Source organism: Cupressus sempervirens, chromosome 6, assembly GCF_028749045.1.
Source record: "Cupressus sempervirens isolate cs-2001-9-10 chromosome 6, ASM2874904v1, whole genome shotgun sequence".
Classification (NCBI taxonomy): Eukaryota; Viridiplantae; Streptophyta; class Pinopsida; order Cupressales; family Cupressaceae; genus Cupressus; species Cupressus sempervirens.
In genome coordinates this window covers 572,993,537-573,017,472 of record NC_143123.1, presented here as the reverse complement: position 1 = coordinate 573,017,472, position 23,936 = coordinate 572,993,537, and the positions used below count along the sequence as shown (strand labels likewise).

Below are 23,936 nucleotides of genomic sequence, written 5' to 3'. Positions count from 1 at the left end.
CTCCTGCACACATTTGCTGTATGCCCCTTCGTATTACAGCAATGACAAGTGAGTTTTGAATTCTTACCTTTGTCACTTCTTTGTTCAACATTCTTTGATGATTCCCCAACTTCAGTGCTATTGTATCCTAGTCCTGATGTATCATGGGCAGATTTTGGGGATCTCAACAACTGTTCAAAATACTTGATGGCTTCACTTGACTTATTGAGATTCTCTGTTACCTCTTTTTCTCTGTTCAATTCATTCTGCATTTGTTCATTTTGCATCTTCAAAGTAGAGATCTCAATATCTTTTACATTGAGTTCATGATGAAGGTTCATCATTTGGGCAAGTGTATCCATCTACATATTTGAGATCCTTGTCAATTTAGTACATTTTTCTTCAAGTTTGTTTGCAAGGTTTCTTTTGTCATTTTCCATTATAACTTTATCTTCAATTGCTCTTTTCTTGTGTTCAGTGATTTCACATATCATTATGGTCTGTGACTCATGTTCCATCTTGAGAGATCTTATCTCATTTGCTTGAATTTTATTTTTCTCCATCAGTTCTGCTATTGCTGCATCAAACTCTTTAGTATCTCTGTTGGAAAATATGTTGGTGGTATCAATCTCCTTGTAGTGTATATCATTTTCAGCTATGGCTAGATCCTTCCCTTTTTTTAATGAGTTTCTCAACTTGTTTCTAAATTCCTCCAAGCTATGTAGAGCAAGTTGCACATCTATCACCTGATTTTCAATGATCTTTCCAAGTTTGAAAGCTTCCATCTTTAGATCTTTTCCTCCAAGCTATTAGGCTTTTCCTTGTGAGAACTTGGATTCGCTCTGATACCAATTGTTAGAATATTCAAATAATGGAAAAAGTACCTTGGGGGGGGCGGGGGTGTGAATCAGAAGTATCACACTTATATCCAATAAATTTTTTAACTGAAAGTAAATTGCATGCATGCAAATACATCAAGTAAACATGAAACTAAGACATGCATCAACAACTCATAACACTGGAATTTGGTAACCCAGAAACCCTCCAGGAATAAGAAGGTAAAACTGGGGTGGGGATGATACCCACAAAAATTACTGTAGCAATATTGTTCAACCACTTCTGATGGTCTGCCCTGTTAAAGGCTCTACACTATATTAATAGTGACCTGGTTAGAGGATTTACAAACACTTACATGAAGTGTTACCCTATTAAAGGATTTAATCACCTAATTAAACGATCTACGAAGTAGCTGTTAAGCTAACCTATCACCATAGGATTTTCATTCTAATACAATTGCTAGAAAGTATTAGGTATAATGAACCTGATAGATTACAATCCTTGATTGCTGAATGCAGGCACCTTTTCCGCTTTCTCTGATCTTGATCCTTTGTGATCAGATAACCCTCGCTTCTGAAAATAGATTTCCTTGTGCACCCTTGTATGTCCACTCTTGTTTTTACAATAAAATTTCGTCTTCCTTATAAAGACATTTGAGAATTTAGGGTTAGGTATGGATCTATAATCCATATTCAATCTTCATTTTCCGCTTATTATTTGCACTTCTTCTATTTGTTGCATGCCTTCATCATTTTTCTTATTGGCTGCATGTAGATTGCATAGGAAAAATAAAAGATTTGATCTCATCATTAAATCCTTCAAGATTTACCTTATGTCGGCTGTAAAAACAGTTTACATCATAATTTGTGCAAGTACAAACTCTTATGCTGATATTCTGAGTTACTTGGCTCCTGAAGTATTGCTGATACTCGGCACTTGCTGTTTCCTGGATAGCTTGGCACCTAAACAAAATTGTATCACTCGGCACCTTATGTTACTCGACACTTGTTAACACTCGGCACCTTATGTTGCTTGGCACTTGTTAACACTTCACTCGGTATTTGATCTTCACTCGGCATCTGAAAACTACTCGGCACATGAAGATCACTCGACACTTGAAGTCTTTCCTAACTCGACATTTGTTGTGGCTCGGCATGCATGGTGTACTCGGCTCCAATATAGAAAGTAGGTAAGTGTATTGGCACTCAAGTGTCAAAAACCATTATGAGGTTAACACTTTGTAATTCCTCCTTCGTTTTCTTCAAATGTGAGCTTCTCTTCTGGTAGGGTTTCATGCTCGCCGGCTTCGTTACAGTCGAGTGAGGTGGAGACGGAGCATTTAAATCAGCTGACACAGTTACAGAGCTGCCGTAAGCCTCATCAATATCCTTCCGTAGAGTCGCAGAGCATTGCGGCTCGTCACATGAGAAGTAAAATCTGGGAAAAGATTCGGTCTTTGGAGAAACTGATACCCCAAGGATTGAAGCTCGATACGGCCAGAATGTTGGACGAGGCTATTAAGTACCTTAAATTCTTGAAAGCGCAAGTTCAGGTTTTGGAAGATTACGCTGATTCGAAGCCAGGTCTCAAACCAAACCCTAACAGTACAGACGATATTGCGAATATTTGCATGAATTTTAATAGCGAATATGCTTTGGCGATGCAGAGATTAGGTTCTGTTGCCGCTTCATCAAATATTACTGACCAGATGCTTCACACTCTACTGAGCTCCTCTAGAATTCAGAAATAGCTCTTCAGTGCGGGAAAAATCATGGTTACATCGCAGCAGAAGGAAAAGCTTGCATCTACACGGCCTGATCTATCGAGTCACTACTACACAATAGAGGGTTTAAAGACATTATTTTAATTTTGTCTTTAATACACGTTTTTATATAAATAACGTATTTTAATATATTTTAATTGAAAAAAACAAGACAACAAAAGGCAGTATTATTGGGTTACATAACTTTTACTTCATTTTCCTCATCTAATTACGGCATTGAACTAGTTATTATCTCTGATCTCATCGTCTGCTGCGCTGAAAAATGATAGAAATGCAGTGATTAGTGGCAGGAATGGGCGGTAACTACTGCAAAATCATGGAAATGCAGTGCTCAACGGCAGAAATGGGCATTATGGCCATGGCGAGAAGTCATTCCATTAAATATTTTGATCGTGGTATATGTAGCATCATATTTTATATTTCAATGCCCTAGATGTCTTCCTTAACCTTTCTAAACGCAAACTCTTCTTCTTCCAACCATGTATCAACGTATTGATCTGGTTTCAGCTCCCGTGTAGCGGCCTGTCTTTGGTCTCACACCCGTCGCGCTTCCTTTCGTCATTTCCACGCGACTTATGCCCTTCAACGGAGAACCCAAATGGTAGTCCCGACACCAAAATGTTCTTTCTTTTCACATTTTTAATACTGTACTTATTTATTTTCAGATATTGGGGTTTTTATTTTCCTACTTATATTTCAAATAGATTTAGCCAGATGATGGAGAATTGTTTCAGATCTAAGCACTTTATGCTAAAGATTATTAACTATTGCTGAGGGCCTTTGGGTTTGCAACATATTGTAGTATAAGAGGGTTTCAGCTGAAATTTTTTATTTTGATTTTTTCTTCCTAACTAGGGTTTTCTTCTTTATCAATGGCTACTGCCTGGCTGCAAAGGCCGTGTCATTTGTTTGAGAAGATAGATAGAATATTGGTCATTTAACCTAGGCTTTGTTCTTCCTATCTTGCAAGATGCATAACCTTTATCGAACATGTCACGAATGTAAATTCAAAGGCTTTATTCAATGCTCACTCTCCAATTTGGAAAAAGGGTTGTAACGAGTATAATAAGTGGAGAGCTGATTTGGTGATTTCTGTATCTCGCGGTGAGTTCTTTACCCTTGGCAACTTGTGTCAATTTTTGTATCAAATGTTTATGACTTGAAAGACCCCTGCACATGTATTATCTTTGTCATCGGAACAAGTTCTTTCCTAGAATGTCCCATCTTTCATTTTCTGTATGGTCCTTAATTGCTCTAATCCGTGCAAACATCACTATATTTATGTCCATTCTTGTAATTTTATATAACTACGGCCTTGCGGGACAATATTATATGAATGCTTCAAATATCCTCAACATATTGGCTTCTAGTTATCATCCAACCATTAGATATGAGCTTAATACCTTAAAAAACCATATTTCTGAATCTATTATTTTCAGAACCATATAAACATACAAACCATATACTGAAGCAAGCATCACCAATCTATAGCCTGAGGAAAAACTCTCCAATGGCATGATTATTGCCCTTCTACCTTCATAGGTCTAGATCAAATCTGTAAAATACTGAGTTGAATCAGAGATTTGACAAAAGAAACAAAGCTTTTTTAGAGTTTTATCCTTAATAGACTTTTATCCTTAATAAGACCTTAGCGCTAATGGTATTTACAATCAGATCATTAATTTTGGTCCTGATATGTCTCGTCATTGTGGATATACTTCTAAAATATGGAGAATATGAGAGTAGAGAACTGAGCTCCCTGCGTAGCCATTCTATGTTTTTGAGAAGAAAGTGCAATAGCACAGTAAGAAAACAAAAATAGGTATTTTGTGATTACTATCTATGACTTTATGCTCATTATACAATAGCTCATGGGTATCCAAATGGTAACTGGTTTGCTACTCCAAGAGGTATTGCATTGATGGCTCTTCTAACCCATTGAACTGTGGATCATATGGGCGTGCATGTGGTTATGTCTTAACTTGCTATGGAGAAAAGTGATTTTTTTTCCATTGGTAATACTCACTGCGAAAGTTGCTTCAATATGTTCCATAACGAGAAATGCTCATTTGGTATCTATAAGGAGACTATGAATAAATATTAACAACAAAAAAGAAAAAAGAAAACCCTGATGTGTGAGCGATTGTATTCTCTGAATACCCTAGACGCACAACACACAAACCCTGTTGTCACAATGTGCCTAAAATTGGTGGCAAGGTATTGTTGAATACTTTTATTTCCAGTTCTCTAGTTATTAGGTAAACTACTTTACATTAAACCCTTTTTTATGATTTAATAACATTCCATAGAATGTTGTGTGTTTGATGGTCGGAGTTTATGAAGATTGATGCATGCACCAGTTACCAAGAATATTAACAACAACTTCACTCCACTATTTTTCCCTTAACTCCAACTCCACCATTCGTTTCAATCTACATATAGTTTTTTATTAGATTAATCATGCACCGCTCCTCCAAATGCATTATTAGTGATTGGTTAACCTAGGCATGCATAGTCTTTTTCTTGTAGTTTATTTTTGATGTCCACTGTAGTTTACGTATGTTTGCCTTAGATAAAATAGTTCATAAATCAGTCAAACTGCTACGACAAGTGGTGGAGTATAGTTTATTTTCCGTAATTTCTTCTTTCAACATAAGGTTTGTGGTGACATCTCAAATAAAGAGAGCAGTGATGTAATGAAAAGTTAAGAGTAATAAAAACTAAGTTTGTTGTTTTAAAACAGGGTATGCTCTATTCAAAATACAGAGCTCTCTTTTTTTTTTTTGATATATTGGTATTTGTTAATTATTCTTTTTGTTGTAGCTGTTGTTCTTTAGCTTGTACAGTTTAGATCCGTGTGTTTGATGGTTGGAGTTTAGATCCCTTCTTGAGGTGTTTTATAGAAACATTATAGCTGCATGTAAAAAATGTGAATATCTTTTATGTATTTTTTTTCTTGTGTGGCTGGTGAGGCTCTAGGTTCAAATGTCATCTTACATTGAAGGCCCAAATGTAAAGAAGCTGTACAAAAATAATTTGACTTTTTAGCAAGCAGGGAATAATAGTGCAAGCATGTATACATGATAAATGAAAATGTGCATTTGAATCTGAATCTAGGAACTGTGCATTCTACCAAATTTGAATAATATAGAATTCAAAATGAGTTTTCAGCATCTTTCTATATTAAGTTGGATAGTGTTTGAGTTTGGGGTGTCGCAATAAAATTTCATTTGCCTTTGCCTTATATTTAGCTATCTAGGTTCAGAAAATTTGTCCAATGCAAGAGTGGTAGAGAAACCCGCTCGATAAGAGAGCTGCCACTTTCCCAAATGATCTCGTGCATCTCCATGCACATTGCCAGCTTATGGAAAGTGCACAAAGTAGCACATGAAGAATTGTTGCTGGCCCACAAATAGTAAAAACTCAACAATATCTTGCTTTTGTTCCAAATGCAGAAGGAATCACAGTGCATTTATTAACCTTAAAAGGTCAAAATTCCCATTTCTGTTGAATGTTCAACATGATTGAGTGTTGACACATTTGCTAGGTTTCTATCATTGAGAATTTTGGACATTGAGTGCGTGTGTGCGTGTGTGTGTTTGCCAGCTAAATTTCCAATTACTATTGATATTCTATTCAATAAATATGTCCCCTGTTTACTGAGGTGGAAAATCTAGTTATTCTTATAGTTATTGCACTAGTAGAATCATTAAGTTGTGCTTATGGTAAAAGCATGCTTTCACTTTGTATACTCCAATATAGAGTTTGTTGTCTGAAGTCAGATGTCAATACTTTTTTGTTTAGGGCATTTGTATGTGATTGGTTTCTTTAGCCATGCAAACATAATGCAATTTGATCATATGTGGAGAAATGGCCGATATTGATATGCTGCATTTGGTAATTATAATTTCCAGCTCCTAAAGTGGACAGATGTGGAATAGTATGTATTACTTAAGTAAACTTCAAAAATAATGTCATATTTGTTGTTACATTGCATCAAATAATGTAATGATTTATCAACATTCAAATGCCTATTTTCAATTCAATCTTCTTTGATCATCTTTTGAGTTAAGAAAATTTATTTTTTTCCTTTCATAGACATCGTTTGGGCAGTGATATGATGACAATCTAACTTTGTTCTACAAACAATATTCTTGGTAATAGCTTAAAAATTAAAATCATGGTTGTTTTGCCTAGAAGTCCATCATTAGTACAAAGCCAAAGGTAGGTCCCTTTACAGTGATAGTTACCCTGTTAGGTTGCACAATTATAGCTTTCTCCTTCTTCAAGAGAACTAAATATCCAACTGAAAATAAGGAAAAGGAAACTAGTTACTACGACTGAGAGATAGATCCATTATCATCTTCCTACATTTCTTCGATCTCCAACAACTAGCATAGATATGATATTGTGTGGATGTTATATTTTAATTATTTTGTTGATGTTCACTATCTCCCATGTAAAAACTCTTCAATCCTTTAGATCCACGCTTCCATCCATAACTCTTTCCTATCCCTATGTGAAGGTACCATGTCTTCGTGTGGGTACATCTCCATCCATGCATTCTCTAGATAATGAATGTGAACTTCACTAATTGATGCCAGTATAAGGTTCTTTTTCCTTCTCTATCTGTGGTTAAATAATGGCTATTTATGCAACGAGATCATATTAATCTAGAGATTGTATTCTCTGTAATAACCCTAGTACATTACTTCTTCTTCTGCCCTTCGTACTATTTGTGTGTGCCCCAATTTATGCTCCACATTACTGAGGATGTAAGAAAATTCTCTTCAATATGATGGGCTAGAATTTAGTGTTGGATGTGATAGAGATGGGCATCCTGATTTGTGTATACAATTGAATGGTGAGCCACATGGACAAAGCCATAGATGAAAGTTATCATGAAACCGTAGTGTGCAAAGGAGAAATGGTTTAAATATTTATCTTGGCATAATCATGCAACAAGATCATTTTTTCAAAAAAAAAATTGGTTTTATTTTTCTTGATTTTAAAATGATTTCGGTGTTACCTGTTTATGCTCAAAGAAACAATAGGTAGTTAAGGCATTCCTTACCCCATTCCCATTTAGAATTGTGGATTTCTTAAAAAATTAGGGTACACAATGATTTCGAATGATTGTTTTATCAAATATCTTTCCTATATTACTAAATAACATTAAGGTGTCAAAACTGAGCAGATCTTATTTTCTGGTGTAATTACAGGTTATATGTTGCATAGAAAGCCGTGCCATCTGGCTATTGCCTAGTAGGATGAGATTTGGAATGTACAAATGCAAGCTAAATGGAAAGGTTGCATTACCCAGCTAATATCTGGCCACAGAAGGAGTTGATGTCCCTCCTCAGTATGTGATTGTGTACTACGCTCCTCCAATAGTTGCTTCATAATTCCCCAAACATCAAGACATCACGCATCCACCTATGGCAGTATGAGAAGAATGGAGGCCAAGGCTTGGATTTCCACCCATGAAGATTATTATGGTAATTATTTATTTTAGAATGAATAGTTTGACATTTTTTTTGGACATTCTTGTGATTTGATTGGCTTTTACCAGTAGCAATTTTTTTAGTATTGATCATGTTCTATTTTATTTTCTTATCTTTTTTTTTTCTTCTTCAGATTAATTCCTAGGTAGTAGAGGCCAAGGGAACACATCAATGGTCTTGGGCTTCCTTAGCCAGGCCAACTGATGACCTACATTACTCCTTTGTAATAAAAGGCTCTGCCCTAGTTTCATACAAAGATGCAACCAGAAGTTGAGGTACTTCAAAATGATTCTTCAATCAACTTTTTTGTGTTACCCTTTTTGGTGCATCGAATTCAATTTTTAATTATATGATGTATTATTTATTACATTTTATGCTATAGAGCTGTATATTGGAAGTAATAGCAATTATTCCATTTAAAAATTGCCTTTTGAGCTTATCCCTTGTGCACTACCCTTAAAGGTTGCATGACATAGTTCCACGAGGTTTAATACCTAGGCTGTGCCTTTATACTTTTACTGAAATAGCTGACATTTTAGACTGTATAATTTGTTCATCTGTTAAGGAATGGCTCATCTATCTATGCTACCTGTCATATGATAAGTAACCTGAAACTCAATTCCTACATTATTGAAAACTTATCTCTAGAATTCAACCTACTCAGGAGATGTTAGCTGAATAGCTCCAATTTTACAATTTTAAATAAATCAGCCAACAAAGCAAAGCGAATGAATTTCACAATCAATTTCACAAGTTGACTGGTAGTTTTGGGATGATTCTATTTTTTTAAAAACTGTATTTATATAATACTTAAACTATTTTAGATGTGTATATTTATATCTCTATCTATGTTTGTATTACAAATGGGTAAGTTTTTGGCAATTTGGAAATAGTTTATAGTTTTGCTGCTCTTGTGTGTAGGAAGTGATTTTACTTGACATAGGTGAACTCCGTTACGAACACAACATTAGCAGTAAAGTTTAATGCTAGGCTTAATGTGTATTTTGCAAAAGAGAATCCTTACATACGTTAGACCAGAGCATTTATGTACAGATTAGGTCTGATTGTAGAAACATTTAAAAGTTCATTTTCCTATTCCTGTAATTTGATGTGCAGGATTCTATGGTTTAACAATTAGACTACAATTATGTCATGGTTTATAGGCAAGATTAGAGTACACTACTTACATTTAGAAGATTCGTGGTATTCTACTTACTAGCCTTTTTGACCTCATTGCCAAGTTTGCACGCTCCTGTATGCATAGATGATGACCAGTTTTATGTTTGAGTGAGTGGGAAATTGATGACCTTTGTCTATGCCTCTCTTTATAACATTGTCGTCTGACAATGATGATCCAAAGGAGCAGAGAAAAATGAGCTATTTCTTTAGCTGATTGTATTTCTGCATCTGCATTGGCTCTATGTTTGCAGTCACAGTGTTAGCATTCATACAAGACAATATAGGAAGAGGATGGGGATATGGAATCCCATCAAGGAACATGATTTTGGCAATAACACTATTTCTTAGGGACTCATACATATGTAGAATTCATTATTGTCCCATCTCTACACTATAAAGATTAATGGAATGTATGGCATAGACTCAGAAGTTTTTCTGAATAGCTCTTATGTAGAACCTTTATTTATGTTCGAATTTGTCCAGATCTTCTACATGGACTTTGACAACACCTATGTTGTTCAAATCACTTTATGTCGAGCTGTGCCATTATGTAAATGTTGTTAAATAGTATCATTAGAATACATTAAAATCAATGTCACTCTTTGCGAAAATGTTTACCCTGCTGTACAAAACACAAAAAATGCTGATGTATACTAATAGTCTTAATACATCAAAATCAATACTACCTACACCAAAATCATGGTGTTGAAAGAAGTGGAATTCAACGGTTTTTTAAAACCTTACCTATCCAGTAACCATCATCAGCTTATGATAACACAAAAATATTGAATCTTTTGTTTTGTAGCTTTGTTCCAGAGTTAAAATTGTGGCTTCTGTTGGAATGTTGGTATTTTCCCAAATTTTTATATCAAATCAATATTTTTTTTCAAGTTTGCTTTGATAACTACAATACAAATTCAAATGTTCCAACTTCCCTTTCCAATTGTGTTGTAGGAGAGGTCCACGGCCATGGCATGTACCCATAGTAGGTGGAGTTGCAATAGCTATGTCTGAGGAAAATTTTAAGAGGTTACTAGGCTATATTTCTGAATTTCTTCCTTATGTAAGAGCAACTTTAGCAAGTGTCGGGATATTATCTATTGTTATACTCTTTGATGGATTTTTCACTCTGCTATACTTGAAACAAAGAACATATGTACCGACCTGTAGATACAGTTCTCTCTCTACTAGGGATCAACTAAATGTATATGTATGCTGAAATGAGCATAGATCATTTGCAATTTCCCTTGAGTTTCAAATTCTTCAGATGAGCTATCTGAAATATGCAGACTCCTTGATTATTTAATTACTGAATCTATCTATTTATACAGTTTTTTCTCTATATGGGATCAGCTCAATGTATATGTATGCTGAAATGGGCATATATGCTATGCATTATACCTTTCTCCACATCTCTTTTAATATCTCGTTGTTTATGGTGTATGCATACAATTTTAATCATAATTTGTATTCATTGATTCTATCTTTTGATCCTGTGTTCACTCATACCCTGTTTTAGAGACTTTCATAATTTACATATAATAGTCAAATAATTCTCAAGCTAAATTAAAGAGCCCTATTAACCTTCCTCATGCCTGATGTCATTTCTTTGGCAGAACTGCAAAACCATCTACTCTCAACCCTCAATGATATTAGTATGTGTAGTCTAAGTAATGTGAATTTGATGAGGATATACAGTATTTGGTCTTTGTTACCTCACACTTTCTTTAAATTTTGGGCGTGCAATACACAAAAGAATTTTCCATACAAATTATGACTTTTTAATTCATATTAGTGTTGTCAAAATGTACAAATACTGTACATGTCAGGCAATCAATGCCATGTGTGCAGCAATAACATATTGTTGTCAAGGTTATGTATCCTACTGCAGGGGAGCTACTTAACATTCACATGCCTGCCATGAGAACTGCTCTGAGACTCTTGACCTTGCAAGTGAGACTCTTTCATCCCATTTTTCATTGGTTAAGTTTTTTTATTGCATTTTTCTATCTCTATTTCTTAAGTTTTGAAAGTGGGCAATTTGCAGGGCTTAATGATGTTTTAATCTTTTCAGAGTGGGTTTCCAGCATAATAAAGGTTATCAGATAGTTACATTCCAAACAAAAATTATTCATCATCATCTTGTATTAGTACAAAAAATTCTGCAACCTATAATTAGAGAGGTTTTGAACTCCTACAAAATGCATGACTTGCTAACAGTTAGTTTCTCTATAATACGTCTATGGGTTATCCATTTGATTTATGATGTGCTATTGTCATGTTTCATAATTTTGACCAAGAAAATATGAATCTTCTTATTATGTAGCAATATTGTTCACATGAGTTTTCAAGGCACTTCTCATCTAATATGGATGATGATTTAGTCTTCTATTGATTTTGTTATCTATTTTTCTCATGAAACTCCTATCTCATCTCAAATTTTCTATCAATGTCCAGACATGGGATTTCTAGTCACACTTTCCTCTAATTAATTTTCCAAGCTAGAGCAGAAAACTTTCTACAAGTCAACAATCTAAGGATGAGCTGGAAAATAATTGACAACATGTTGTTCACAAGGTACATGCATTTAATAAACCGGCTTTAGAATATTTCTTAACATGTATCATTTTATCCATGGTTCTTAACATTGAAATTTATGCTTTCACTTTCTGAATTTTTTTTTTTCAAATTTAAATATTTTCCATAGTTACACCACCCTGGGGGACGGGGGGACGGCGAAACGGGGGGACAAGTTTCCGGGACGGGGGGACAGAGGGGCCTTAATTTGGGGACGGCGGGGGGACGGTGGGGGGACGGCGGCAGGGGACAAGAGGGGTGTATATATCTATGCATATGGTATTTAAAAATGTTAGTTATGAAAATATGTATTGCAATATAGGATGTAAAGATGTAAAAGAGTGAATACTTGAAACATTGCATTGAATTGGAACATCGAACATTAAACATAAATAGTTGAATTTGCAAATAGTGAATAGCAGGATGTCCCCCATCCTCGGTGGAGGTGGTGGAATCTAGTGGCACCGTTGGGGACGGGGAGACGGAGTCCCCAAGTCTCCGGTGCGTTGAAGTCTCCGAGACGTCGGGCAAAAAGGGGGGGGACGCGTCCCCGTGTTACTATGATATTTTCTATAGTTATTTTTTTGTGTGCTTTGGAGTTTTATCATGATTTTTACAAGTGTTTGAAAATATCTCTCACAATTACTTAGATTTATAGAAAACAAACTACAAAACTAATATTTTTGTAGTTTTATCATGATTTTTGCACGTGTTTTACAGTATCTCTTGTGTATCGTGAGGGTAACTATGTGGTGAACAAACTAGTGAACCTAGGAATTAATTTTCAGCTAAAAATTGAATGGGATATTAATGATAAGATCCCAATGGATCTCCAAAGCTTTCTTTGTAATGATAATAGTGGCTGATAAATTTATTGTCTTTAGAAATGGAGAAAAACTGTGGATTGCAACTTTTCGGGAGTGGAATGCAGATGTATTGGCTGGTCCTCCCTTGAGAAGTCACTAACCATGTTTGTTGGTACGTGATCAACACCACCCTGCTCATTCAGGAGATTGTCATTTCCCTTTAGGTTCTTAGGAAAATTTAAATGTGCATCTATGATAAACTCATGAGGGAAAAGATTAACTGAAGTTTCAGAAACATAAGGCGGTTGATTCTTAAAATTTACTTCACAAAGGTCCTAATCTGAAATGATCTGGGCAATGGGGTCCATGTTCAGGATGGGCGCCACCTCCTCTTAACATTTTGCTTTCGGCAACCTATTCCTTTGCAGGGGAATCTAATTCGTCCTAACTACCACTCAAAAGGGGAAGAAGTTCGTGTCCTTTATTACCCATCTTTGATTCCGCAAGCAAATCAGCATTTTCAATCCTTTCTATCAGCAGGGAATCTACCACTTGGGCCTTATATGCCAAGAAATGGGGAGCTGTCTCTATTGATAGTTCTTCCTTTTGCATAAACAAAACCTCTTCATTATTTTGGCATGCCTCTGGTGGATAAAGGCCCTTGTGGATTTCCCCTTCCTCAAACTCGGTTTTGTGGTCATGAGGCAGGGATGTACATGGGCTATAGATAGTTGTTGTTGTCCCCTCCGCCCTCATGATGCCCCACGTGAACATTTACAAGTCTGGTATGGATTCAGATCAGGTGATGGGTATTCCTGTGTGGTCCACAAGTGGGCCATTTCTAATTTGTGTATTGAGCAGACCCTCCAACATCCCCTGATTCAATATATTCTGATCTTTCACAGATATGGAGCACAATGCAACTAGTGAGGCATGATCTAAACAAACTCTTTAACTCTCCTTTTGCCTTTTTAGTGTTTTTTTAATTTTTCAAATAAAATATTTACTTTGTCGATATACGACAAAACGTAAAAGTCATAAAATAATTAAGCGGGAAACGAAATTTGTTTGGTTAAAAATAAATTAAAAAATGAAAGATATTTTGGAAAACAGCCGCTAGAGTTAAGCCAATGGAAGAGCCTGGAAATGGTAGAGTGCGCTTAGGAGAACTAGGGAGGGAGGATACAGTTAGTATCTCCTCACATATTCTACGAATACAACCAGGGTGGTCATGGCAGGGGAATTGATGCCAATAAGAAGCAGCATCAGAGGATGCTTCCACTTGACGGGACAAAAACTAAAAATTTGCACAGAGGATGGGGATTATGTATGATGAATAGAAAGAGATATGGAGGCAACTCCGACAAGAGGTGACAGGAGAGGCAGAGGTAGAGCCCATCCTTGTAAAGTACCTCAGCTCCACCATTCTCATCCACAAGTACACATTTGAGAGCATGCTAGCATTTCATTTGGTGAACAAGTTTTCAATCACCTCTTTGCTCCTATCATGGAGCTCTGCAAGCTATTTCTTGACGTCTTTACATAAAACCCTCAAATACGCCATGCTCACCTTCAAGGGTTTCCTCACCTGCCAAGCACACCTATGTGGAGCATTCCTTGTGGGCTCAGGATCGATTCTCGGTCGCTCTGGTTATCCAGTGTAGGTTTTTGAAATGTTCACTGTGGACATCCACCTTGTTGCTTGCATTGGGGAGGGTGTGTTTTTTTATCATGGACAGGAATTGTCATCAGAGAGAACGTAGTTATTGGCAACAATGTCACTATTTTGATTAATGTTACACTCCATGTTGGCTGCAACACTTAATGGAGCCACTGCCACATTCATCGACAGGGTAATGCTAATCTTTTCTTTCCTAACATTCAAACTCAACATGAGTGCTTTTTTACCATTTTTTTTCATTATTTTCGCTTTCACCCCATTTGTATAGTTTAGTTTAATTATACAACAAATATCTGGGCCTTTTCCCTGTATCTCTGGATGTGCCCTTCCCTACTCCTTCCCATCCATCAATCAATGTGAGCGTAGATCTCATTAGAAGAGGGGAGTTGTTGAGCAATCCCTTTTCCTACTGCACTGTGGCTGGCTCCTAAACAAGGGGAAATGCCTTATATTGATATACTTTCTCTATCATTTGATCCAATAAAGAAGACCTGACTGAACTGGCCTACCCTAGCGCAGGGAGATGGATAAGATGAGAATATCTCTTGCTTGAACTTCACCCAAGCATCCCTTTTCACAACCTGAGCTGGACCACCCTCACCCAAGATGGTCAAAGCACTCTCTATGGATGACTTCCCATAATAGTGTGTTGAAGAACCTGATAGGTACCTTTGCCTCTTGCTTGTATTTTCCACCAGGAAAAAGCTAGTAATGGATGGTCGAAAGTTAAAAAAAAGAAGCACTGATACCTATACTGGTGGGGCATCAATGGTAACTTGAACTGATTATGAAATATGTGTGCCATTGGGTAGATTCACCAAAACTGCCTGTGCTATTGCCTCTACCTATGGTAGATACTGCATGCCGCTAGTGCTTTCTCCTCCGTTTATGGTTCTGATATAATAGATGTTGCTTAAGCTGCGTATGTTGCCACCTTGTTTTGCTCCCACCTTAGCTTCTCTCGCGTCTGATACTATGGGGTCCACTATTAGATATGGAACCTGGAAAGGGGAATCTAGAACCGGATCTACTGCATTTTCATCTGGATATGTAGAATATGCTGCTGGTGAAACTGCTCTGGAGGATCGAGTGTGAGGTCAGCTGCTGATTCAATTAGGGAAACTGCCTTTGTTTCTTATGGTGGTACCTTTGCTCGGTCCATTCCTAGGTGTGTATACATAACTTGCGATGTTCCTATTATATATGCATCAAAGGGTGCTTTTTACCAAAAAAAATGGTATGAGGCCAGCTATTAAAACAATTGTAGGAAGCAGAATAAACCCCTGTTGCATCAGGCTGTGAACAAAAAGCAATGGCAAAAATGTAAAAAGAAAACCCTGATTAGGCTGCATTCTCTAAATGCCCTAGATACACTCAGCACAAACCTTGCCACTAACATGCACCTAAATTTGGTGGCTAAGTAGGATTAGGATCCTTTAAGAGGAGAGCTAGAGGGATTCACTATTTCTAGGCTTTTCAATTGTAATCCACACATGGAAATTTCAGACACATTTTAGTCCATGAAGCTATTCTATTTATGGGCTTTTTTAATATTAGATTTCAATCCTTATTGAGATTCAATGCAATGGATATGCTGGAGAGAGCCTACAAGGTAAAAGGCTATTATTCATTTGGATTCATTAAATAGGAGCATGTGGGAATCCATAGTTTGTAGCCTGCAACATGCTGCGGAAAAAAGATGCAAGTTTATGCTATTATTTGTGTGTATATATTTTTACATGAACTGATTTTCAGCTTGGCCATTATGGAACAAGGAGCACTCCCTGTGACGACTAAGGGATGTCTAGGTATTCTTTCCATGTAGGGTTGTCACACTGATCATCGTCAAAGATATCAAATTGCCCGCTGCAAAATTTACATTGGAATAGCAATTTCAGTTGTATTTTGTAAACTAGTCATAACTATATTTGAGCTCAGAAACGTTATAATTTCTAATTTTGAATCCAATTTCACTTATAACCTCTGATCCAAACTGTAGCTTTTAAATAATAACTGATTTGAAATTAATATTTTAAACATTATATAATATTAACAACATCAACTATGAAACTTTATATTCATATTATTTCCCAAAAGAAACTAAAATTCCCACTGTTAGTACAGATTACTACCTTATTATCCTTACACAAAGCTTAGTAAAAAAAAAGAGTCATTGTGTTTGTATTATCCTATATATCAAAATAAAAAGACAAATCTTGAACCAAAAATAATTCATTCTTGAGATCATTTTTCTTTTTGATGATGTTGTGATTAGAAATTTTTGTCTGTATGGAGATCTATGAGAATTGTTTTCTACAATGTTGGAGCCGGGTCATTAATCTTACATCTCAATTCCACTGAAAAAAAACATGCCATTGAGTTAGAAGCTAGTTTCTGAGGAGATACAACAAATGTATTAGTTTTTGCTGATCAGTTACAAAGAGACTTTGTGCTGTGTAGTGATTAAGGAGTTGCAGGTGTTTACTAATCATGGTAGAGTGTATGCAATTGTTTTTCATGTTCTGATCACGAAGTCATGTGGATTTTCTTTTTATTGCTTCATTTATTTGCAGGAGTACATGAGGAAGAGGAAGATTTATCTTGAAGAATTTTATTGTAAAGACATGCAAGAATTTCAGTCCCGTTATATGTAATTTTCTCCTCTAAAATTTAATAGATGCAGTCACTTTACAGTCAAACTTCAAAAGTTTAGAGTTTTAGATATTATTCTCTTACCTCTCATCAATTTGGAAATTTAATTTCTTGCATATGAAGGTTGTGGTCTTAGAGTGTAATTCTTTTTTGGCAATTGATCATCCTATCCATAGCTAATTTGGAATATTAACTTGTATATCGAATTTTATAGTTATTACCATTCTAAATGGAACATTTTATTTTGTTGGATAGAAGTACTTATGGATTGGGTGTAACTATTTAAACATTTTTTGCATCCAGAAGATCACATCTAATAAAATCAAAATTTTCCCTATACTTCAATGATGCTTCTTTTGTTCTTATTTTTCTCAGCAATCCCTAAAAAGGATGGAGTCTTTTGTTCCAATTATCCGGGGATAAAGAAAATATATGAAATAGAAAGTAATATTTGAGATTTGAACTTTTTAAATCAATTAACAAAAATAATATTTCTTGCAATTGGAGAGCAGAAATAAGCAGATGATTTGTTGCTTCCTTTTTCACAAAAAATATTGACGGGTTTTCTGTTTTTGCCAACAGTAGTTCCAAGGACATCCTAATGAACTCTTATTTGTAGTATTCCTTTCTAATACATTCCTAGGAAGTTTCCAAAGATGCACTTAATCTGATATCTGGGAATGGTTTCAATGATTTTAAGTGCAAAAACTCAGATGCTAAAAACCATTCGAGTATAGTGAAGGTGATGATAAATTATAAAAAACATCAGTGCTATGAAAGAATCTTTTGTAATACTATTATTCTTTTTCAAAATTTCTTCGACCTGTGGCTATATTGAATTCTAACAACAGACATTTCTTACTTGTACGTACAGGTCTTCATGAAAAACAAAGAAGGCCAAGGAAATGAAGAATTTGTTCTCCCACTCTTAATATAAGTTGCCAGAGGAAAAAGGCCATTGTTCAATCGTTATTACAAAGCTGGAGCTGTGATTGTTACGGTACTAATTCTACATTGCTTATATCTTATTTTCCAGGAGGATTTTTTTTAGACTTTTGAAGTATTTCATTCTATAAATAAAGTAGAGAAGAAAGGTCTTTCTAAATTATGGTTTTCAGGCTCATGTCTAGGTTAAGGGTTTATGATAAATTATTGTCAAAAAATTGTTAAATCTGGACACAACATTGCTTAATTCTTTTTTATTTATTTTTTTGTCACTATTATCCATCTTGATTCATAAATACTTTTCTTCTCACTCATATTTTATAAGGGGATATGCGATATTTTCAAAAGTCCTTTGTACCTAATAATCATTATATTTTTAACATAAAAATATTGACTGAAGAGTCTGTTTGATATGGAGTTTTTCTTAGCATCATTTGTATTTGATGAATCTAAAACAAGTTAAACCATTGTTTATGCATTCAAGATGTAATGAATACGATATGAGGAGATTGTACGCGTGCATGAGTTTGGACACACGAATGACTTCCGTTTCTTCATTCTGATGATTAGAATGATCACAAGCTGTATCCAATTTGTTATTTTGCCCATTGAGTGTCATTCTTCATAATCCAAATTTGTGTAGGCTTTTCGTCCAACAAGCACATCCATTAAACCTGCAAAACATTAAGGAAGTATTAGATATGAATTACTAAAGAATGAAAACGATGCAAACTCCAAGACAAGTGGCTATGGAAGCTGAAAAGATTTCCATCAGGCATGACAATAGAATTCCTCAAAACCATCCAATAGGTTGCCATTTTCAAGTTGTCTCATTTACATGAATCTCTCCTGAGTGCGAATCATGCTAATGCCAATAGCTCCATTATTTGATAGACATTCCACAAACGTGCAGGAGTGCTGGTTCTAAACTTATAGATTGAAGATCATAGAAAAATAGCTTTGCCCAATCAAAATATAATCAACATCTCTGTGGTGGATTAACATTACTTCCAGAGTAAGATCAAATGCATTGCAAGGCTGTTCCTGAGGCTGGGCAAGATTGTTGAGTATATCATTGGATGTACAAAAAATTTGAATGAGACTGAGGAGGCTTGTCATCCATTATAGTGTTGCTACTGCTTGGAGTTTTCAATCTTTCTATGCCATTCTGTCTTCCATGAGTATTGAACAGAGAATCCGTGGAAGATGTATAGATATTCTCTTACTTCAATGATCAAATGACCCGGTTCAGATTATAGTGAATAAAATTCCTTTCTACTCACACTCCTATTACCCTTGCTCACAAGGAAACATCTAAAAAATGGTAATAGAATGTAGGAAGGGGAAATATCTGTTAATGAAAATAATTCCTATTGTAAGAATATAAGTTATAATTTCTATATCCGCAATAGTATCATGAACAAATTGTAAGCTACGTATGACCATCATGCCATATCTGTCCATGTTATAAATCTATACAGAGTACATCAGAGTAAGCCATCTGCACAAACAACCATGCCTTCAATAGGATCAAGATGGGAGTTGAAAATACTTCATAGATTCTGTGCCTGATGGCATTCTCTTTAAAATTTAATGTGACCCTTTTTGAATTTGTTCATTTTCACTGAATTATATTTTTCTGCAACCACTATTGAGCATGTTAAATAGAATGGGATTTAGAGACCATTATACACGGGTATAGGATGTATATCTAATAGAATAACACCATATGACTTTGAACCACCTCTCGAGAAACTCTCGAAGGCTTCAACATGTCATTCATCATGTTATGGGGAAAGTAGAAAGTACAAGGGAATAAAAAGCATGCAAATATAAAAAAAAACATTTAAGAAAATTGACTCCATTATTCCAATATGTGATCTTAAAGATATAGAAGAGGGTGTTGAAGGTGTTGGATTTGACGATGAGAAATCACATCTTATGTCTCAGAAGAGCTTAGAGAAAAGGCTTGGCCAATCAGCAGTATTTGTTGCATCTACCTTGATGGGCCATGGTGATGTTCCTTAGTCAGCTGCTCTTGTTGATCTATTAAAAGAAGCTATCCAGGTTATTAGCTATGGTTATGAAGACAAGACATAAAGGAGAAGTGAGATTGTTTGGATTTATGGTTAAGTCACAAAAGATATTTTGACTAGTTTCAAGGTGCATGCATGTGGTTGGAAATCCATTTACTGCATGCATGTGCACCTTGCATTCAGAGGCTCAGGTCTAATAAATCTCTTTGACTATTTGAACCAAGTGCTTAGGTGGGCATTGGGTTCTGTTGAAATTCTGTCATCTATCATTGACCAATTTGGCATAGTTACAGTGGAAGGCTAAAATGGTTACAATGGAAGGCTAAAATGGTTAGAGGCAATTATATAGATCAACACGATAATTTATCTAGTGGCATCTATTCCATTGATTTTGTATTGTATACTACCAGTTGTGTATCTTCTTATTGGAAAGTTTATCATCCCATAGATTAGTATGTTTGTGAGCATCTTTTTCATTTTACTCTCTGTCTATTTTTGCAAGTGTTATTTTGGAAATGAGATGGAGTGGAGTTGGTATAGGTGAATGGTGGAGGAATGAACAATTCTAGATTATTGGATGTGTGTCATCTCATGTATTTGCAGTTGTCCAAGGGTTGTTTAAGGTCCTTACTGGTATTGACACAAAACTTCACTATCACATCAAAGGCTTAAAATGAAGATGGTGATTTCATAGAGTTGTATATGTTCAAGTAAAAATACCCTGTTGATTCCACCTAAAACTTTGCTTATTATAAACCTTGTAGGAGTAGTTTTAGGTATCTTGTATTCTATCAATAGTGGTTATGCATCATGGGGGCCACTATTTGGAAAACTATATTTTACTTTTTGGGTAATTGCCCATCTTTATCCTTTCTTCAAAGCTCTGATAGGAAGGAAGAACCGGACACCCACAATTTTTTTTGTATGGTCCATTCTTCTTGCATATATCTTCTCATTGCTATGGGTGTGGATAGATCCCTTCACTACTAGAGTGACAGGACTAAATCCAATGCAATATGGCATTAATTGCTAAGTATTTTTACTATATATATTCTTGTTGCATAGAGATTTCTTGATCATGCATTTTTCCTCATTCAACATCTTAAATTATTTACTGGGAGATCTATTTGGACATTGTTTGGGAATAAATAGTAAAGAGTGATGTGAATTTGGCATGATTTTTGAGAGTTGAACTGCCTTTACATTGTTGTTTCTGGCATTGCCTCTTACTGTGCAAGTTTTTGGATGCAGTTATATTATCTGTCGAGAATAACATTCCTATCAACCTATCGTAGTGGTGAGATGCCTTGTAAGCACTATTAAACTAAGGGACTCTATTAATGGCTAGTGCTTGGCTGCAAAGGTTGTGTCATTTATTTGAGAAGATAGATACAATATCGGTCATTTAACCCAGTCCTTGTTCTTCCTGTCTTGCAGGATGCATAACCCTTTATCCAACATGTCACAAATGGCAATTTGAAGGCTTTGTTCAAAATTCACTGTCCAATTCGCAAAAGGGTTGTAAGGAGTACAATCAGTGAAGAGCTGATTTGGTGATCTCTTTATCTCACGTTGGGTTCTTTAACCTCGGCAACTTGTGTTAATTTTTGCATTAAATGTTTATGATTTAACAAACCCCTGCACATGTATTATCTTTTTTCATTAGACCAAGTTCTTTCCTATAATGTCCCTTCCATATCTCCTTTTATTTATGTATGGCTCTTAACTCCTCTAATCCATGAATGCTTCAACAAATATCCTTTTATTTAAAAAAAAATTCTGGGTCATGTTTAAACATCGCATTTTAATGTTTGATTTTTTAATATAGTTTTCTATTTTGATCTAATATTGTACAAACTTTTCTAATATATTCTACCTATTAGTATCATTCAATTGAACAACCTAAACAAATACAAACTTATAATGTATTGTTTAAACAAATCTAAATTTTATGAAGATAATATTATTATTCAAATGCTGATTAATTCACCTGTGATATTGGTTATAAATTGTTGGCTGTTTGATTTTGTTTGAAGTATCAACACAGAGAAATAGGAGTATTGACATCATCCTCACTTGTCTCATACTTTGACCATATAAAATCTCTAGACATCTATGCAGAGATTGTTCGTAGTCTTTGAAGTAAGTCTTCCAACATTTCTTTCAGCAAAGTCTATTATTTTGTCATATATTTCTATTTAGATAGAATACTTAAATTTTGACCAAGGAGTTTCTCATAGCATGGGAGACATTCATTTCTAAAGGAGATACATGATAAATATTCCTCATGCCATTCCCAATCAAAGAGAAAAAACACTGACCCAAGCTTGTTATGATGTATCTAGGAAAAATATAGTGTCAAGTCTCACAATTCTTCCATCACACCCCATTAACCCAATCAACTAACTTTCAAGGTTATTGCAAGCCATAGTGGCTAGGAATGTCTTCTCTTTGAGCTCAATAAACTGCCTGCCCAACAATAACTTAAATAACTAAATGCTCTCTTGGGGTTGTTTGCAGTTTGGTAGATTCATGGGAGGTGAGCTCTCCAACACAAAGACTTCCATACATTGGGCCACATAATATCTTCTCAAGACTATTGCTCACCCAGGCACCATATTTGTTGAGGCATAAACTATGTTAATGCTTTCACTCATGAATTACTATTTTTGTGTCAAGTGGGTTTATACATTATTGAGGTTTGTATGAAACTTCTGCAGGTCAGAGATCCTTACAATGACCACAAATGCTGGTAGAGGCTAGAGGATATGGACATTGTCAGATCTTATAAAATTGATGGCTAGAATCCTGGCTTAGATGTTGCTGTTGAAACAATTGCAACTACATCCCTAGTGTTCTATAGAACACGCCCTTCCTTTTCCAGGAGGCTCAATCATGCTTCCATCATGGTAAGTTTTAGCAGCTTTACGGCTTCAATCTTACTAAATTCTATGTTTTGCTGAGTACCTCATCAACCTCCTTATTCTACATTTTTGATTTTGCTGATAAACTTAGAGGATCTTATAGTAACTTGCTTAAGTCTGCAGTCTATCCATTCTATTGCTCTTCTTCTGGGTCAGAAGTAAACGTAAATAAATGTGGTATGCTTTCAGATTATATTGTAGCAAAAAATCAGTTGAATTAATTTTCTTGGGTGTTCTCTTAGGATGAACTGTTGTGGGGAGCTAAGGGGATATATAAAGCAATAAAAGGTGCCAAATATTTGATATACATATGACTAGAGTTTCAGAGCTCATTACTTTGTTTTGCTCCTTTCTTGTAGCTCTTATTTGCAAAAGCTTAAACTTCTAATTTTTCTTTTTAAAAAGGTGCTAGCTCAATGGACGAGCACCTGCCTTACAAGCAGGGGGATGATGGTTCAATTCCATCGTACCTTAACATGAATTAATTAATTATATTGTAGTTTATAATAAATAATATGATTTTTTTAATTTATTAATTTGTACTATCTTCTATCTAATCATCTTAAGAAAGGCAATAAGTGAAATTAAAGACAAATGTATTTATAAAGACAAATTAAAATTGTCTCTAAGAGACAATAATAGTATTGTTCCTTATTGTCTTTATAAGACAATAATTTACGACAATAGTTTAAGACACTCGCTTAAAGACAATATGTAAGACAATACCCAACTTTTCTTTTGTCTCGAATTATGACAATTCACTTAAAAATTGTCTCTCTAATATTGTCTTAAAGCCCCCCTTTATGTTGTAGTGAGTAATTTCTCTGATTTATTCGTTGGTTAACATTTAAAAATCTTTTTTCTTTTTCCTTTTCTAATTTCATAGCTATACTGAATTTGATTTTGAGTTTCATATGTTCTCGTATGTGCGTGGAGATGTGAAGTTTCGTACCGTCTCATTACTGCCAAATTCTGGCAGAAGAAAAGTTTGATGTCCAAAAATGCTGAAACAAATTTTATGTCGGCAAATGCC

The 23,936-nt window shown here is 35.3% G+C and overlaps 1 long non-coding RNA gene, 1 other non-coding gene and 1 pseudogene across 13 annotated transcripts; all 3 read left to right on the top strand.

Moving 5' to 3' along the window:
* Positions 1 to 2,778: 2,778 nt before the first annotated feature.
* On the top strand, positions 2,779 to 23,439 carry LOC149553553 (uncharacterized). Of its 12 annotated transcripts, none has more exons than XR_016353115.1 (11): positions 3,207 to 3,703; positions 7,822 to 8,097; positions 8,237 to 8,378; positions 11,740 to 11,859; positions 16,920 to 16,996; positions 17,873 to 17,998; positions 21,417 to 21,532; positions 22,500 to 22,518; positions 22,700 to 22,888; positions 23,146 to 23,191; positions 23,309 to 23,439. It is a non-coding gene; the product is annotated as an uncharacterized LOC149553553 (long non-coding RNA). The 12 variants fall into 12 exon arrangements; XR_016353114.1 differs by lacking the exon at positions 23,309 to 23,439 and adding an exon at positions 22,016 to 22,121 and having other exon boundaries at positions 23,146 to 23,212; XR_016353116.1 differs by lacking the exon at positions 23,146 to 23,191.
* LOC149553555 (putative cellulose synthase A catalytic subunit 8 [UDP-forming] pseudogene) lies at positions 19,265 to 21,167 on the top strand (annotated as a pseudogene).
* On the top strand, positions 23,306 to 23,377 carry TRNAV-UAC (transfer RNA valine (anticodon UAC)). Its single transcript has one exon. It is a non-coding gene; the product is annotated as a tRNA-Val (tRNA).
* Positions 23,440 to 23,936: the final 497 nt, after the last annotated feature.